At 44.6% G+C, this 12,517-nt stretch overlaps 1 long non-coding RNA gene across 1 annotated transcript; it reads right to left on the bottom strand.

Annotated features, from left to right (window-relative positions):
* Window positions 1-611: 611 nt before the first annotated feature.
* LOC121818587 (uncharacterized) lies at window positions 612-8,214 on the bottom strand. The gene is made up of 3 exons (XR_006058560.2): window positions 7,945-8,214; window positions 7,109-7,130; window positions 612-1,756 (listed from the first exon to the last, which is right to left on the bottom strand). It is a non-coding gene; the product is annotated as an uncharacterized LOC121818587 (long non-coding RNA).
* Window positions 8,215-12,517: the final 4,303 nt, after the last annotated feature.

The raw sequence follows: 12,517 nt of genomic DNA, 5'->3' as shown, positions 1-12,517 counted from the left end.
GAAAAATAATAAATAACCTGATCCAGACCACTCTCTTAGGATGTGTTGGACAAAGAAAAGTGATGCTGATTACTGGTTTTAAATGAGTGACATCTTTCTCACCCCTCTATCTGCATATTCTCTTTCAGTGCTTCTCATATGGAAACCTGCATCAGAATCACATGGTGGGTTGGGGGGGGGGCGGGCATGTGGAATACAGACTGCACTGCCTCACCTCCAGTGTTCTGACCCAGTAAGCCTGGATTGAACCCTAATACTTATATTTTAAACAAGCTCTGAAATGAGTGATGCTCCTTGTCCTGGGACCACAATTTGTGAACCACTCACCTACTGAGTAGGCCAAAAGCTTTCTTCTTTTTTTTTTTTTTTCCCTGTAAGATGGATCTTGCAGGGCCTAGTTCTCTTTCACTTTATTCAAAGCAATTTTGTTAGATTGTATTGTGACAGTGCTCATATCACCATGCATTAAAAAAAATATATATATATATATATATATATCAAAATTGGTGACTTTTTGTGTAACCATTTTAATATTGAAGATGCAAGAAAAAACAGCAGTTTTCAGCATAGTATGCTTTATTATCTTAAGAAAGGTAAAGCAACTGAAATGCAAAAAAAAAAAAAAAAGATTTGTGCAGTATATGGAGAAGGTGCAGTGACTGATCACATGTATCAAAAGTAGTTTTCAAATTTTGTGCTGGGATTTCTCACTGACAATGATCCATGGTCTGGTAGACCTGTTGAAGTTGACAGCAATCAGATGGAGACATTAATTGAAGACAATCAACTTATGTCTTCAGGAACAGCAGACACACTCAAAATGTCCAAATCAAGTGTTGAAAATAATTTGTCACCTTGGTTATTTTAATCAATTTGATGTTTGGGTTTCACATAAGTTAGATAAAGTCTTCTTGACCATTTCCACAAGGGATTCTCTATTGAGATGTAAAAAAGAATGCTCTGCTTTTAAATAAAATTGTGTTGGACAAAGAAAAGTCAATATTGTACAATAATGTGGAACGGAAGAGATTGTGGGGCCAGCAAAACAAAACACCACCAACCACACAAAATGTCGGTCTCCATCCAGAGAAGGAGATGTTAGGTATGTGGTGGGATTCAAAGGACATCCTCTATTCTAAGTTTCTTTCAGAAAACCAAACCATTAATTCCAGCAACTACCGCTTCCAATTAGTTGAACTGAAAACATCACTCAATGAAAATCGGCTAGAATTAGTCAACAAAACACATAATCTTCCATCAGGATAACTCAAGACTGCATGTTTCTTTGATGACTAGGCAAAAACTGTTACAGCTTGGCTTGGAAGTTCTGATTCATCAGCCGTATCATCAGACATTGCACATTTGGGTTTACATTTATTTCAGTCATTACAAAATTCTCTTATTGGAAAAAACTTCAATTCCCTGGAATACTGTAAAGAGCGCTGGGAATAGTTCTTTGCTCAGAAAGATAAAAAGGTTTTGGAAAATGAAATTATGAAATTATCTGGAAAATGACAGAAGGTAATGGAACAAAACAGCAAATGCCTTATTCAATAAGTTTAGTTCAGTCCCTCAGTCATGTCCGACACTTTGCAACCCCATGGACTACAGCATGCCAGGCCTCCCTGTACATTACCAAATCCTGGAGTTTATTCAGACTCATGTCCATTGAGTCGGTGAGGCCATCCAGCCATCTCATCCTCTGTCGACCCCTTCTCCTCCTGCATTCAATCTTTCCCAGCTTCAGGGTCTAAAACTAAAAAAGGAGAAGAAAAGGTGCATTCCCGGTGAGGTTACTCATCTCACGTGGTCCTAAGATATCTGGTCATAAGGGAGCCTCCCAACAGGAATTGTCGTGGCCAGGATACAACTTTCCCATCTTCACATTAGCATAGATTAAATGGTCTGTTTTCTACCTAGAAATGCTCTGAGTGGGGATGATTTTTTTAAAAAATAAATAAATAATATTCAATGTTCCAACATAACTGCCTTAGAGAAAGTGATCAAAACATTTTCTTCTGAAAGGTTTGTGCTGCTTATGATGGGTGGCTGAGCTGAAGGAAAGGGGCTATGAGTAACGGCAAAGGGGCCCAAAGCTGCGGATACCAAGTAAATCAAATGTCGGAAGACAGGCGATTCCAGAATGAGTGATGGGAAAATAATCCAATTATCTTCCTTTGAGAAGCATAAATTCATGGTAAATAAAGAGAAGTCATCCATATTGGCTATACTTGCTATTGTTCTGGATTCCCTGAAGCTTACACTACCTGACCTCTTGCCAGGTCTGAACCCAGAGGGGTCCTATGAATGCAAGTGCCCCATGCGCAGTTGGCAGAGACAGTAGCCACGTAAGGGTGGTAAGATTCCAGTACAAGTTCCAATGTTACAGTGTGTTATCCCCACACCACCAACCTATTTCTGACACCAGTTTGGTGTCTCACAATCCTGACACTTTGTCCTCAGAGAAAACTTCAGATTCCACAGGTTCAGGGCTCCGTGTTATAAGACAGCCCCTCCCCCACTTCAGATGCAGTCAGAGGCCAGGTTCTCAGCTGTGCTTCTGGTGGACCCACTAGAGTGCAGAGGTTCCGAGGACCCTTCTTGGGTTCAATGAATTTGCTTACAGAACTCAGAGAAACCTTTTATTGATTAGGTTATCATTTTATAATAAGAGGCTGGAACTCAGGGACAGCTAGATGGAAGATGTGCCTCAAGCAAGGTAAGGGGAAAGGGCATGAGCTTTCCTGTCCTCCGCGAATCCCCACCTCTTCACCAACCTGGAAGCTTTCCAAACCAGCCTTTTGGATGTTTACAGAGGCTTCATTACAGAGACGAGATTAACTCATTGGACACTGGTGATGGGTTCAACCTCCAGCTCCTCTCTCCTCTCTCTCCTGGGGTTCTGATAAGGTCAGGAGGCCCCTACTAGCCCCTGGTCACTGGGATGCTCTCCAAAGGTCACCTCATTAACATAACAAAGCCCATTTATCACTTTCAGGCTTAAGAAATTCCAGTGGCTTTAGTAGCTGTGCCAGCAACCAGGAGAAATATCAAATACATCTTTCTTACTATAAATCACAACATTCAGGTCACAGGATAGCACCTTTCCTGAATGCAGATTAGATCTCAACCATTGTACTGGTTTATCTACAGTCTCTAGAGATCTAAATCCCCTGGCCACTGAAGGCAAGGCTTTGGGGTACAGGAAATGTATATATTTTGAGCAAAATTATAAAGAATGCAGGCTCCTCCATGTGAACTCGTTTGGGGAGATACACTGGATTTGAAACCTTCAGGAAGTCTACATGCACCAGGCCAATCAGCACAATGACACTTGAAGGATTTGTTTTCAGAGACGAGACCTAAACAATCCCAATAGTGACTCCAGGAAGATGGAAGATCAGGGCCTTCCATGCACTTGAGCACTTGGAATTAATTCCCACCCTCATACCATGTACACTTTCCAGGAATATGTGACACTCTATATCAATTCGTGCCCAGAGATCACTAGTGTGAAAATGGTGTGCTACATCTCAGAAACCAAGGATCAGTCAATGAAGCCTGAGAACGGGTAAGGACTCTGTAAGGCCCAGAAGCCACAGAATATTCTTTTCTTTTTTTAACTTTTTGTTTTATATTGGAGTCAAGGCTATGGTTTTTCCAGTAGTCACGTATGGATGTGAGAGTTGGACTGTGAAGGCTGAGTGCCGAAGAATTGATGCTTTTGAACTGTGGTGTTGGAGAAGACTCTTGAGAGTCCCTTGGACTGCAAGGAGATCCAACCAGTCCATTCTGAAGGAGATCAGCCCTGGAATTTCTTTGGAAGGAATGATGCTAAAGCTGAAACTCCAGTACTTTGGCCACCTCATGTGAAGAGTTGACTCATTGGAAAAGACTTTGATGCTGGGAGGGATTGGGGTCAGGAGAAGAAGGGGACGACCCAGGATGAGATGGCTGGATGGCATCACAGACTCGATGGACGTGAGTCTGAGTGACCTCCAGGAGTTGGTGATGGACAGGCAGGCCTGGCATGCTGCGATTCATGGGGGTTGCAAAGAGTCAGACACGAATGAGCAACTGAACTGAACTGAATAGCTGATGAATAATGTTATTAGGTTCAGGTATAGAGCAGAGTGAACATTCTCATGAATGTGACTCAGCTCTTCACTCTGAGGTCTGGGTACCTAGAGTCTAATAAGAATAGATTCGGATTGGCTTGTGCTGGTTTTCTCTGCCATCAGAAGTAACAACCTGAACTAGAGGTCCCATAGACCTGGCAGAGGCTGTTTTTATAGGAGTTCAGTTCAGTTCAGTCGCTCAGTAGTGTCTGACTCTTTGCGACCCCATGAATCGCAGCATGCCAGGCCTCCCTGTCCATCACCAACTCCCAGAGTTCACTCAGACTTACGTCCATCGAGTCCGTGATGCCATCCAGCCATCTCATCCTGGGTCGTCCCCTTCTCCTCCTGCCCCCAATCCCTCCCAGCATCAGAGTCTTTTCCAATGAGTCAACTCTTCGCATGAGGTTCCCAAAGTACTGGAGTTTCAGCTTTAGCATCATTCCTTCCAAAGAAAGCTCAGGGCTGATCTCCTTCAGAATGGACTGGTTGGATCTCCTTGCAGTCCAAGGGACTCTCAAGAGTCTTCTCCAACACCACAGTTCAAAGCATCAATTCTTTCACTCTCAGCTTTCTTCACAGTCCAACTCTCACATCCATACATGACCACTGGAAAAACCAAAGCCTTGACTAAATGAACTTTTGTTGGCAAAGTAATGTCTCTGCTTTTCAATATGCAATCTAGGTTGGTCATCACTTTTCTTCCAAGGAGTAAGCGTCTTTTAATTTCCTGGCTGCAGTCGCCATCTGCAGGGATTTTGAAGCCCCCCAAAATAAAGTCTGACACTGTTTGCACTGTTTACCCGTCTACTTCCCATGGAGTGATGGGACCAGATGCCATGATCTTCGTTTTCTGAATGTTGAGCTTTAAGCCAACATTTTCACTCTCCTCTTTCACTTTCATCAAGAGGCTTTTAGTTCCTCTTCACTTTCTGCCATAAGGGTGGTGTCATCTGCATATTTGAGGTTATTGATACTATCCCAGCAATCTTGATTCCAGCTTATGCTTCTTCCAGTCCAGCGTTTCTCATGATGTACTCTGCATAGAAGTTAAATAAGCAGGGTGACAGTATACAGCCTTGATGTACTCATTTTCCTATTTGGAACCAGCTTGTTGTTCCATGTCCAGTTCTAACTGTTGCTTCCTGACCTGCATACAGATTTCTCAAGAGGCAGGATAGGTGGTCTAGTATTCCCATCTCTTTCAGAATTTTCCACAGTTGTTTATTGTGATCCACACAGTCAAAGGCTTTGGCATAGTCAATAAAGCAGAAATAGATGTGTTTCTGGAACTCTCTTGCTTTTTCCATGATCCAGCGGATGTTGGCAATTTGATCTCTGGTGCCTCTGCCTTTTCTAAAACCACCTTGAACATCAGGAAGTTCACGGTTCACTTATTGCTGAAGTCTGGCTTTGAGAATTTTGAGCATTACTTTACTAGCATGTGAGATGAGTGCAATTGTGCGGTAGTTTGAGCATTCTTTGGCATTGCCTTTCTTTGGGATAGGAATGAAACCTGACCTTTTCCAGTCCTGTGGCCACTGCTGAGTTTTCCAAATTTACTGACATATTGAGTGCAGCACTTTCACAGCATCATCTTCCAGGATTTGAAATAGCTCAACTGGAATTCCATCACCTCCACTAGCTATGTGCAAAAGATAATGCGGTCCCCTCCATATACTCCCTCCTGCTCATTCACAGAAATTATTCCACCTACAAGTACACTGTTTCCAATTAGAGACAGTGAATATATCCATTCACTTCAGTCACTCAATCGTATCCGACTCTTTGCAACCCCCTGGACTATGGAGCACGCCTGGGTTCCCTGTCCACCGCCAACTCCAGGAACTTACTCAAACTCATTTCCATCGAGTCGGTGAGGCCATCCAACCGTCTTATCCTCTGTCATACCCCTTTTCTCCTGCCTTCAATTTTCCCAGCATCAGGATCTTTTCAAATGAGTCAGATTTTCCCATCGGGAGGCCAAAGTATTGGAGTTTCAGCTTCAGCTTCAGTCCTTCCAATGAATATTCAGGACTGATTACCTTTAGGACTGACTGGTTGGATCTCCTTGCTGTCCAAGGGACTCTCAACAATCTTCTCCAACGCCACAGTTCAAAACCATTGATTCGTTGACACTCTGCTTTCCTTACAGTCCAACTCTCACATCCATACATGACAATGCAAAAACCATAGCTTTGAGTATATGGACTCTGTTAGCAAAGTAATGCCTCTGCTTTTTAATTAGCTGTCTAGGCGTGTCGTTGCTTTTCTTCCAAGGAGCAAGTTTCTTTTAATTTCAAGGCTGCAGTCATCAACTGCAGTGGTTTTGGAGCCCAAGAAAATAAAGTCTGTAACTGTTTCCCTTGTTTCCCCATCTATTTGCCATGAAGTGATGGGGCAAATGCCATGATCTTAGTTTTTCGAATGCTGAGTTTTAAGCCAGCTTTTGCATTCTCCTCTTTCAGTTTCATCAAGAGGCTCTTCAGTTCTTCACTTTCTGCCATAAGGGGGATGTCACATGCATATATGAGGTTACTGATATTTCTACCAGCAATCTAGGTCCTAGATTGTGCTTCATCCAGCCTGGAATTTCTCACGATGTACTCTGCACAGAAGTTAAATAAGGGTGACAATATACATCCCTGATGTGTTTCTTTCCCATTTGGAACTAGTCCGTGATCCATGTTCAGTTCTAACTGCTGCTTTTTGACCTGCATACAGATTTCTCAGGAGGCAGGTAAGGTGGTCCGGTATTCCCATCTTTTGAAGAATTTCCCACAGTTTGTTGGGTAGGGCCACCCAAGATGGTTGTGGCATGCTGGAGAGTTCTGACAGAACATGGTCTGCTGCAGAAGGGAGTGGCAAACCACCTCAGAATTTTTGCCTTGAGAACCTTATGAGCAGTGTGAATATATCCATCCCTTGCTTCAAATTATTCATGGACCAGTGCCCTCAAAGTTGTGTCCCAGGTTATTTTTGTCACTCACCTATTCTGTCTTTTTGTACCTTCTGATCCCAGTTGAACAATAGGTCCATATCCAGACAAAAGAAGAAACAGGAGTGAGAAAAAGAAGAAAAATTAAATAAACTCAGTATGATGTGGACAGCAGAGGTCATGCCTTAAAAAAAAGAAACAAAAAACGGTAATTTGGAGCTTAAATATGATCTTTCAGCCATAGAGTCTCTGGTGGCCTTCGTGTCAGGACAGTCTACCTGAGTAGCAGCCAAAGAGAGAACAAGGAAAACAAACTGCAAAGGTTTTCTAGTCCTTTAGACCAACACCTTGCTGACCCCTGGCATAGAGTGACCCATGCTGACAGACATACAGACACACAACTAGGAAAACAAATAGAGAAAAAGCAGCATGAAACAAACAAAGGGGAAAACCTGACCTTTTACTGGACCTCCCTGGCAGTCCAGAGGTTAAGCCTTTTCCTTCCAGTGCAGGGAGTGCAGGTTCGATCCCTGGTGGGGACCTAACATACCACTTGTGGTGGCTAAACAACCAAATTATTAAAATTTAAAAAAAAAAAACAGTAGTTATATTTTAGCAAATTCAAAAAGCCTTTAAAACTTTTCCTCATCAAAAACTTTAAAATTTTTTTTAAATTGTCCTCCTCTGATATTAACACTTAGCAGAGAATCAAAATGCTCTGAAATTAACAGTTACAATGTCCTGAGGACCTAGAAAGTCAGTGGGATGTAGCAAAGAGTGCTAACCTCATCATGCAAATGCCCTTGGGGGTGTGATCCTCCTGAGGACCAATCTGTGACTCCCCAGGGGGCTGTCCGGAAGCTAGACAAGGCCACACCCTCTGCTCACCTGATCATTCCCTGGTCCACTTCTGAGGCATCCAGACGTGTGCTGCAGATGCAGACATGGCCACAGTGGAAGGGGCTGCAAGTGGCAGAAGGCCTGGCCAGCAGAAACAAGGTGTCTCCCACAGGGGAAATGGAGGGATTTCCTCCAAGGAAAACCTGTCTGTAAAAGAGAAGGGAGGAGATCGACATCCCTCAGAAAGGCAAAGAGAAAAACGAAGCATGGAGACACAAGAGGGCTCTCAGAGCAAAGCAGGTAAGATGCCAGATTCTTTTTTGCAGACTCTGTTTCAAGTGATCCTGGAAAGAATTTGGGAGACAAAGGAGATTGGGCTGTGGGACAGAAAGAGGGGAGAGAAACCTAGGGTGAAGTCCCGATCCTCAGTGAGGCAGGCCTCTACCAGCTATGCCATCCTTGAGGTCTGAACTTGAGAGAGGGCTTCCTGGGGCAAGCCTGCCAGGCAGCCTAGAAACTACTCTGAGATGTTCATGGAGGGAGAGGGGGGCTGGAGGAAACCAGAGTTTGGGGGAGGGGATGGCACGGAGGTGGAGGAGCTGTGGGACTTGGAACCTTCTCTAATCCACTCTCCCCAGATTCCAGAGGTAGGTCAGGGAACACTCACTCCTGTCCTCCTGTCCACCCACAGAGGTCACCAGGCACAAGCGATGCAGAAGCCGGGATGGCTCCCCTGAGAGTCACAAGGGAAACAGCCACGGAGAAGAGAAGATGAGGGGACAACCACCCCCAGCCCAGTGGAGATCTAAGGAGCATCCAAACTCCTGCAGACCAGGACTTTACCACAGAGCAGGTAGGTTTCTGGGCTGGGCTTGGTAGAGGTGGGGATGTGGGCAAAGGCCCTGAGGGGCAAACTGAACCCCCAGAGGGCAGAGAAAGCCTCTGACCCTGGTGCGAGGCCCATGAAGTGGGAACAGGCTGAGAGGAAGGTGCCCAGGACTTGGCCTGGGTTGCCAGCAGATGTTGAAAGAGCCCAGCAGAGTCAGGTATGGTGCGGTGTCAGGCCTGGGGTGGAGGTGTTGGGACAGGCAAGGGGCGGTGGTGCATTTGATGAGAAGTTTCAGGGGCAGCGCACATCACAGGAACCTCTCCTGTTCTGTCTCCCTCCTAGGTTCTGCCCATACTTCCGGGCGTCTCCAGGACAGGGGGACCCGGTTCCGATCGCCAATGTGGGCCCGGGGCCAGAGACGCTGCCAGTACAACCCGGAGTCTAGGCCCGCCTCGCCCAAGCGCCCTCGAAGAACCCACTCTCCTGAAGCCGCCACGGCCCTGGAGGCGCTCACGTCCAAGCTCTCCAACCAGATGGGAGCCCTTGAAGTGGTCCTGGATGAGTTGCGGGCCCCGGGGGGCGCCTTCCTCCCGGTGGCCACCGACCGCACGGAGCCCACGGCCTCGCAGCGCGCCTGGCTCACGTGGCAGCTGACGCACGCGGGCGCCGCCCTGCACTGGGCGCTGACGGCGCTCGATTCCCTGCTCGCCGGGCACCACCGACCTCCGGGCCAGCAGGTCTCCCCGCCTTGGCCGCCTGGGCCTTAGGGGAGCACCTCACCTTTCTCCACCACTTGTCTGGTCTTCCAAGGCTCCGAGACAGCATCTCAGTATCCGGAGGCGGAGAACTTCCTCCACAAAAGACAGAAACCCACCTGTATGGGGGACGGTGTTCCTCAGGAACTAGACCTCATCCCCTGCTGCACCCCAGCTCAGGGAGATGTGTTCCTGTGTCCAGAAGTCAGCCTGCTAGGATGTGCATTCAGAGGACAACGCTTCTTTAATCCTAAGGCTCAGACTGCAAACCTTAGTGATGTGATTTGAGCCCTTTCATCCCTCCGTATTTCCTCTTTTACTTGAAAAATGAAATGAGAGACAGGTGGATGGGTGGTGGTGGAGAAAGGAAGATAGATGAGATGTAGAGATAGAGATGGATTCCTAGGGGTGGGTTCCACTCTACCGAACAATTGTCTTTTGGGGGTTTTTCTAGAGATTGGGTTTTTTGAGGTTATGGTTAGAAACCTACCTTGAGCAAATCTTTATATCAAATGAGAAATCGGGATTGTATGATGAACTTTGTAGATTTCTGGTGTTGAAATTAAAACTACATTTTTATTTATTATAAAACATTGTGTTGTCCGTGGACTGCAATAAATTTTTAAATATTGCAATCTTTTGTCAGTGTGATTTGTGAGTGTGCTCACAAGTGTATGTATTGAATGGATAGACAAAATGTCTACTGTATACCACACTAAAGTATATTCAATACTGTGATAGACCACAATGGAAGAGAACATTTAAAAAATATACATATATATATAAAGCGTAAATCAGTTACACTTCAATTGAAAACAGATATTTTAATAAAAACATGAAAGTTCAAACACAGAGGATGTACAACAGAAGCGTGAACTCGGGATCCTGATACATCAGTACAAGTCTTCCAGCTGTGACACAGGACCTCTTTGGCGTGAACAAGGGAGGCTGTGCCCGTGTGGGGAGGAAGCATCTGGGAAATCTCTGTGCTTTCCCTCCTTTTTGCTCTGAACCTTAAACTGAACTAAGGAAAGTCTTAATTGTAAAAATATCCAATTACTATTTTAAAAATTGAAAAAATCAGAAAATATTGACTGTAATAATATTTCAGTGACAGGATGATGGAGCATTCTCCAGTTCCCTTCTTTGGGTTTAGTTCCTGAATCACACCTGAAATAAGATATAGTTAGGATTAAATGTGTAAATATAAGAAAACTGCTTCCCCTCTAAGCCCAGTATTGGCATAAACTCAAAAAAAATTATCTAATGTTGAAATTAAAAGAGAAAAAAATAGTCAAATGACCTCATCCAGAATGCTCTTAGGATGCTGATATTTTGGTTGTAACCGTTTATCAACTCTCACCTTACCCTGGTTTATTCCTTTTCTTTTGATATTTTATGCATTTCTGGATATTTTATATATCCAGAATGTTGGTTCCTATCGGTGTATTCAGCAAGTATTTATGCAGACATGTTGAGTTTGAACTTGAAGGGGCTTTAAGCCTGTCTAGTCTAAGAACCTAAACATTCATATGTAGTAAATGAGGCTCAGAGCTGTTCAATGATTTATCTAAGGTAATAGGTGGTAAATAAAGATTATTGAGCTAGAGCTTGATGCCAGTAAAGCTCTGGTCACCATACCAAATTGCCTCAAACCCTGGAGCAGGATTTCTCAACATCAGCACTAGGTTGGGGGCTAAATTGGCCAGATAATTCCGAGGCTGTATGGGGACACTGTACTGTGCACTATAGAATGTTTAGCAGCATTTCTGGCCTCTGTCCTCTAGAAGCCAGTAATTGATGCCCCCACCCCTTAGTTGTGACAACTAAAAAATATCTCTAGACATTGCCAAGTGTCCCCTGGGGGACAAAGTTGCACCTAGTTGCTCTTAGCAGGAGCTAACACACTTCCTAGGCTTTTGAGAGGAGGGCTGAGTTTCCTCTGCAGAAGTTTAGAGTTGGATCCTGGCACTCCTCTCAGACAGGTGGAGGATGTGAATAAACATCCACTCCCCCATTCTACCTCTACAGGGCCAGGAGTGTGGATACTGAGAACCTCAATCCCATCATATGGTTCTGAGTCAGCCCTTCTTCCACAAGGCTCACAGAAAGGCTGAACTGGCAGGCTGGAAATGGGCAGGGAGGAGGTGGTGTCTGCACACTTGTTGCAGCCCAGGCTTCTGCTGAGACGGAGGCAGCAGTTCAGACGCCAGAAGGATGATGTAGGCAGAGTGTGCAGCGGGTGTTCCCAAGATTGTGAAGCGCTGGTAAAATCAGCACCACAGACAGCTCTCAGCGCAGACAGCTTTCCGGCACTAGATTGACCCAAAGAAGGTCGTGGTATTTTGGATCTGAATATCCTTTCCCTGCTGATCAATATACATTTTACTAAAGTAACCCTCATCATTACACTATGAGATTGCTACTATGATCCTAATGAGCAACTGAGCCTGCGAGCAGCAATTACTGAGCGTGTGTGCTGCAGCTACTGAGCCCACACATCTAGAGCCTGTGCTCTCCAACAAGAGAAGCCACCACAATGAAAAATTTGTGCACCAAAATGAAGAGCAGCCCCCACTCACTGCAACTAGAGGAAGCCTGCACAAAGCAATGAAAACCCAGAGCAACCGGAAAGTTAAAAAAATTAAAAATTTTTAAATCCATTTTAAGCAGAACAGCAAGAAGAGAATTCTCTAATTCCTGATTCTGAACTCTTTTCTATAGTCTTCAAGAATGAAACCAGAGTGATGACTCTGGCAAATGTGGAAAACAAAGGTTAATGACTCATTATTTACCAAGTTGTTCACACCACTGTTAGGACAACAAATGAAAAAGGAATAAAGAAAGTCACTACACAATGTTAACAGATGAAAAGTATTGAAGTTTCAATGTTTTAAAGATTGGAGAAGAAAACCCTTAAGGAGGAAAGAAATAGCAGAATTTATCCTCAAGCATCTTAATAACAAGGTAGGAATTTCAAACTCTGGAAAGGATCTGATCAGTCTCTGGGATTGGACACTGCTCTCCTAAACCTGTC

The sequence above is a fragment of the Ovis aries genome, chromosome 2, assembly GCF_016772045.2.
Source record: "Ovis aries strain OAR_USU_Benz2616 breed Rambouillet chromosome 2, ARS-UI_Ramb_v3.0, whole genome shotgun sequence".
NCBI classification, from domain to species: Eukaryota; Metazoa; Chordata; class Mammalia; order Artiodactyla; family Bovidae; genus Ovis; species Ovis aries.
The sequence above is the reverse complement of the archived record's forward strand: the minus strand, read 5'-3'. Positions and strand labels throughout refer to the sequence as shown.